We start from the raw sequence: 6,291 nt of genomic DNA, 5'->3' as shown, positions 1-6,291 counted from the left end.
TGAGGAGTAAATATTTTAAAACATTGCTTTTACCTTGTACAACATTAAAAAAAAGATTAATCTTTACATTTATTATTTTATGATGATACTATCAGCACTTCTCATATAAAGGGAAGTTTTCCACAGCCAAATTAACACAGCCAATCTATGATACAAAGCAAAAAACCAAACCAACCAAACAAAAAAGTGTGTCAATTGATGTACCTGCATTTAAAAGAAAGACATGCAATTTCAGTATTTCACTCCCCCTCAGATATCTAAATCTTGCAGGTTTGCAATGATAGACAATCACTTCCATTCTTCAGGCCAGAAAAATGAAAGGTAATAACTACTTATGCAGAAATTAAGACCATAAAATATGAACGCTTGTCATTTTGCCTGTGTCATATGCTTTGTGCTTGCGGCTGCATTATGGAATTTACATTCTTTTCAGAGGTAATTCTGCTGGTGCCAGACTATAGCTACGGAGGGACAGATGGATTAGCAGAGTATCCACATAAAATACAAAAGCAGTATCAGAGCACACCATGCATTACAAAATCGTAAGTGTATGACTTTTCCTTTGTTGTTGCCTTAGAACAAAAGCTCGACCTCTTAGGTCATATTATTTCAAACCAGTAAGAGTTAGCAATGTATTCCTCTAGAATTATTTGGAAAACATTATTGTTCTTGTGGCAGAGGGCTTTTGTATTATTTAGTTTTGTGTTGTTTTAACAGAATGTGTAATATTCATTCTTATCACACAGTGAAATAACTCCATGCAAAAAAAAAGAATTTTAAAAATACATATTCAGTTTTGGCTGAAGTTGGTATTTGTTAGATGATTATTCCTTCTCAGCAGTTTATCTTTGAGAAGAAATGCAGAAGCTGTGTACATATGGTATATTAAATCTACAGTAGATTGGTTTCATGTATAAAGTGCAAGCTTCCCTGATACCTTGTGAGTTTTACTTTGAACCATCATGTTCGGTTTGCTCTATAAAGCACCAAGGGTTGCCTTTCTTACTTCTGAGCTGTAGTGGTGACAACAGAGATAGGTTTATAAATTCAGTGATGATCGAGACAAGATAACACAGTTGCTGAGAACTCTGCAACCCCCCATAATTCCTGTTGTTAACATCTCTTTAAAGTGATGATTCTGTCTGTCAAAAGGTCAGTAAACACCAATTTTAATTAAACCATTTCAAGATTTACTGGTGTTAAATTTCAATAATGAAACTTTTTATGATCCTCTAGGAAGTAAGCACAGATATTTATTGTATTAAAGTTTCCTCTTCTGCGTAAAATGTCACCTTAAACATGCAAAAGGTGGGGAAGGATGGATCTTAATTCTCTTTAACTTTTCTGCATTGCCAGTAGCAAAATGTGCAGTAGTGAAGTCTTAGAAATTCTTCCCAAAAGTCCTAACCAAAGCAGAAAAACCCTTCTCACATAGTGGCATCACACTATTTACAAACACATTTGCTGTGTTATGTGGAAATACCATGCCCTTGTGTTCTACATTATTTTGGGAAGTTACAAAGCAGAAAGAAATGGGTTAAAAACCTTAATTCCTCATGTTCCTGTTTTTCGTTGTAGGAGTATCTGATTTTATTTCATGAAGGCCCGTATATTAGGTGTGTACTTAAAATAAAATTGTCATTTTTATCTTTGTAGTGTCTGTTTTTTTTAATTGCTTGATTATTGTTATTTTATTTATATAGGTCATTTTAATATCAGAGTTTAATAAAAATGTTAAAGAGTTTTCCTTTTACAGCCTGAACAAGCAAAATCTTTGTTAAAATAATGTGTTATTTTAAATTTAAAGAGTCCATTGTTTGTGGTTTTTTGCTGCCTGTTACTTGTAATGGACGAATAATTGCTTCCAGTAGCCTTATTTGAGACCAGAGAGCCTTTTGAAGCCCCACATTTCTCTGGAATCCTTCTACAAACAATATATTGAAAACACAAAATTACATTTACAAGATGCTTTGAAAGATGCATTATTTTTAATGATGTGGAATAGAGCAGTAAGACTTTTTTGGGGTTTTTTTGTGTTTGAGAAGAGTTAGTATGTGATCAGATTATTTGTTCAATTTTTCAAGAAAGGAATAGAATATGGAAATAAAGAGCCTTCTGTTCTCCAAAAACAATATAACTTAGAAACTTTTGTATTAAATAGTTACATGTTCAGCCAAAGTATTATGGAAATTTCCACTTGTATTCATCACAGTTTTTAGAACTGGGATACTAATCAGTCATTAGAATCACCACTATGAAATAAAACAACCAAGGAGGAAGTCCTTCTAAATGCTTGGCTATTGATTGCCATTCACCATTACTTGAACCCTAGGAATACTAAGACCTCTATTATTCTTTTGTGAGAGGTCAGATGACTCTCTGTAACACTAATGGTGCTTAGGCACAATGCCTCTGCCAAGGGATGGGATGCGTACACTAATAATCTGTTTTGCAGTCTCTAATATAAGAGGAAAATCAAGAACAGTGCAAGGAATTATGAACGTTTCCTTACTGCTGAAAATATAGCACAGCTCTAAAAGTGGGAAAGAAGGAGAATCAAAGACAAATGAAAGATGAGTAAACCCAACAGTATCAAACCCTAAAACAATATGTACATTAAATTTTGAGAGAGGCCTCTTTTGCTGTCACTCACATGCAGAATCATCAGCAAGTGATCATCTAAGCATGTCATTGAAGCTCTAATGCCAGTTAGTCTTCTACTGTGACAAACAGAAATCTGTGTCCAGGAGAATATACACTGACTGAGAGCTCATAGATACACTTGCATTTAGAACACAAGGATAAATGAGTGACCTTCTACAAGGCCTCCATGTATATTATAGAATGACTTACCATTTCGAATATGACCCACTTCTAAAACAGTTTAAAAAAAGGATACATTTGGTCTTGTTATTTTTATATTCCTAGAGTTTGCCTATCAAAACTACAGGCAAATTCTCTACTGATATTGGCATAATGTATAAGGGCAGATATGTTGCATGGATGCCTCACTGACAGACATTCTGGAGAACTGTAGTCTCAAAGCTCTCAGGAAACCTTTTTAAACATAATAGACTAACAAAGGAGAATGCAGTATTACCAATATATTAGTTTATACCATATACCAAAAGTAAGAAGATTCAGCACTTGCAAATGCTATGCTATTTATTCTAAACGGAGACAGCAAAATAGCAGGTGAGATCCATATTTTATTAAATCCCATATTGAATGTGTTCACCTTGCCAATTACTTTTCTTCCCTAACATTACTTCTCATAGATATTCTACAGGATAGAGGAAATCTTTGTTCTTCTATCATGCTCAGATTATTCCTCAAGGAAAAAATCCATTAACTAGTAAGATGGATCCAGATGTAACTTTCAGAGTTCCCTGTACTGGTGACATCCATGTGGTGGAAAAAAACATAGATGTTTTGTCAGCATTTTAACTAAATCTGGAATTTGTAGTTAAGGGAAGCTGAACTATGGTAGAATTGCACTTTAGAGGTTGGTTAGTTTCTATTTCTGCTATATGTAAAAGTTATAAAGATATACAAACTAAAAGGAGGAAAGAAGGGCAAATTTCCCTATAAACTTGAGAAGAAGTGCTCTTTCAGTGTATTACAGATTTGAAGCAATTGCAAAACATCGGAGTAATTCACATACAAATGTTTTTATTAAAGTTTTTTTCTTAAGTCGAAAGGGTTTTTTTCGCACTGCCAATGCATTTTAATATAGCCACTTCCGTGGTAAAACGTTACAGTGGGTCCTCAGTGACACTACCAAAGGAATATTTGATTCAGAAATTCCCATGAAATAGAATGATGGCACCCAGCAATCTCAAAATAGTCTTTACAATTTTTGTATCATTTGATAGTATCTAGTATTAAACCTGTAACTTCAGCAGTTGCTTGGAAAGAAGCTTCTGCAGAGTGCTAGACCAGTAATTCATTTTGGTATATTACCTGATTATTTCAGTGGCTTTTGCTATAGGCCTATAGGGAAAACATAAGAAACTACCAAGTACATATTTGAAAGATAATTTTCCACAGGATAAAGCTCGTTTCTTTTATTTCCAGTATGTAGCAAGACATAAGGAATATGCTCTTAATCAGAAGAGTGTCCCATACATTTTTTATCTTATTTAGATGTTCTTGTTCTATAAAGGTGTCAAATTTCTTTTGAGTTGTATTAACCTCTTGATATCAATGACTTCTTGTGCAGACAAATTGTGCAGACAAATTATGCAATCTGAAATGGAGAGAAACATATTGAGGGTTTTTTTGTGTTTTGTTTTTTGTTTTTTTTTTTGTTTTTTTTTGGTGATTTGGTTTGCTTTTTTTTTTGGTTTTTTTTTTGTTTTTTTTTTGTTTTTTTTTGGTAAAGGTAAGTAAAAACAACTATTCAGATCTCAAGTCTGAATTGACATCTTGGTTCATTAGATATTGCAGTGGTTACTCATCAAAGTGAGTTCCACCATATTAATTTTAATGTGTTCTAAATTGGTTGTTAAAACCTTGATGCTGCTATAATTTTGAGCTGAATAAGGAGGGTGTGATTTTACCTCATTATTTGAATTAGAAAGCAAATTGAGTTTTGTTCCAAGAAAAAATGGAAATTGAAACAGTGGAGAAATTTTCTCTTTATAATATTTCAGATAATTAGGATTTTTAATAGAGAAGAATCTAATGATCTACAAGAATTAAATTTTTATGATGCACAGCTATAATCTTGTATAGAAATAACAACATTAGCTGTGAAGAGAATGCCTGACAGCCTTGTGAAATATAAGGAATAATTGTGGCATATCCTTGATTTGAACAAATGCATATCAGTCAGAGGTAGGGATATCAGTTGCAAAAAATAAAAACCTGCTTGAAATACAATGCATCACTGTCTTTGAGAAAATCAGTAAACTATGAATTCAATAAAATTAATAATTCTAATTTTTATTTAGGACAGCCAATATTAAATAATGATGAAAAGTTGTGGTTTTTTGTTAAAACCAGTGGATTAGGCAACTTTTCATACAGCCTACGTTTAAGACCTTGGGAAAAAAAATGCATGGTCAACAAAATCAATTTCAAAGCGGAGAATTGCACAGAAAAGCTAACTCAGCCTCAGAGTGAACTGACGGAATAACCCATTTTGCTTGTATAACCATGTAAGACCTTTTTGTGCCTTCAATATATAACTACCTTTCTGGAAAAAAAAAAAAAGAGTAAAAGCAAACAATTTGTTATAGCTGAATGATTTTGTGAACTGAATCCTACTACAGTCAATTCAAAATAGCATGACTGAAAAGAAAACCTATAAGTGTACTGAATGAATCAATAACATCAAAATTATTGCACCTTCAAAAGATTTCGTCATCAGAGCAAAGCTTCAAAAGACCCCCACAAAACAGTATTAGTGGTGCTTATGGGTTTCCAAAACCAAGGCCTAGATGCTACTGTTCTTGTGAGTGCATTTGGCTTGCTCACGTGGCAGGAACAAAGCTAAAAGCTTCGGGCTCCCTGAATGAACCACTCCTGGCAGCTCCAGAGCTTTCTCTCCTTCTGCTTCCTTTTGATGCCCCATTACTACTCTCTGCCAATCTGCAGACATGTCTACAGCCATTTTTCTTCTGTCATGTGTTGGTACCACAGTCAGTCATCCCTGATTTTGGGCTTGCCAGCAGTAATCCACACCAGCTGCTAAAAGTCACGCTGTCAAAGGAACAGTTCAATAAACCTGTGGTGGAGGAACTCCTTTTCGAAGTACTTAAGAGCTTTAATGCTACAAACTCTATTTCTCACCCGTAATTTATCTTTTGTGGCAATCTTGAAGTGGGAGCTTGCAATATGGTCATGAAACAGAGCAAAGACAAAATTGCCGTGTCTGGATGGAAGACTATTAAGGACATGCTTGCACAGCCTGCAGTAAAGAGTAAAATTGTGTTAATTGAACAGCAAAAAGGTAATTGACACATAAAGAAGTATTTTTTTCTAGAGACAAAGATCATTCTTTCAGTTGAGTAGGTGTGTTTACACCCATGTAGCATGAACCAGTTTGTGAGTCTGACGTCAATATTTAAAATAAATATTCTGCGGCCAAATGTCCCTTAGAATGACAGAGATTTTTTATAAAAAAAAAAAATCTATATTTTACCCCAGTTCTTCAGTGAAATTATATATTTACAGCTCTAATAACAGAAAGCTGTAGACATTCCAGGAAGATTACAAGGGGTCCTTATAGTAAGGTCACTGACAATTAAGTTTCAATGTTCAGTTTAAAATTTAATTTTCTCTGTG

The 6,291-nt window shown here is 33.9% G+C and overlaps 1 long non-coding RNA gene across 1 annotated transcript; it reads right to left on the bottom strand.

Annotated features, from left to right (window-relative positions):
- Positions 1–4,052: 4,052 nt before the first annotated feature.
- LOC120324169 lies at positions 4,053–5,890 on the bottom strand. The gene is made up of 2 exons (XR_005565228.1): positions 5,797–5,890; positions 4,053–4,249 (listed from the first exon to the last, which is right to left on the bottom strand). It is a non-coding gene; the product is annotated as an uncharacterized LOC120324169 (long non-coding RNA).
- Between the last annotated feature and the right edge of the window lie 401 nt (positions 5,891–6,291).

This window comes from Pipra filicauda, unplaced genomic scaffold, assembly GCF_003945595.2.
Source record: "Pipra filicauda isolate LSUMZ 115617 unplaced genomic scaffold, ASM394559v2 scaffold445_size546734_pilon, whole genome shotgun sequence".
NCBI lineage: Eukaryota > Metazoa > Chordata > Aves > Passeriformes > Pipridae > Pipra > Pipra filicauda.
Note: the sequence above shows the minus strand (reverse complement) of the source record. Positions and strands in the feature narration are given on the sequence as shown.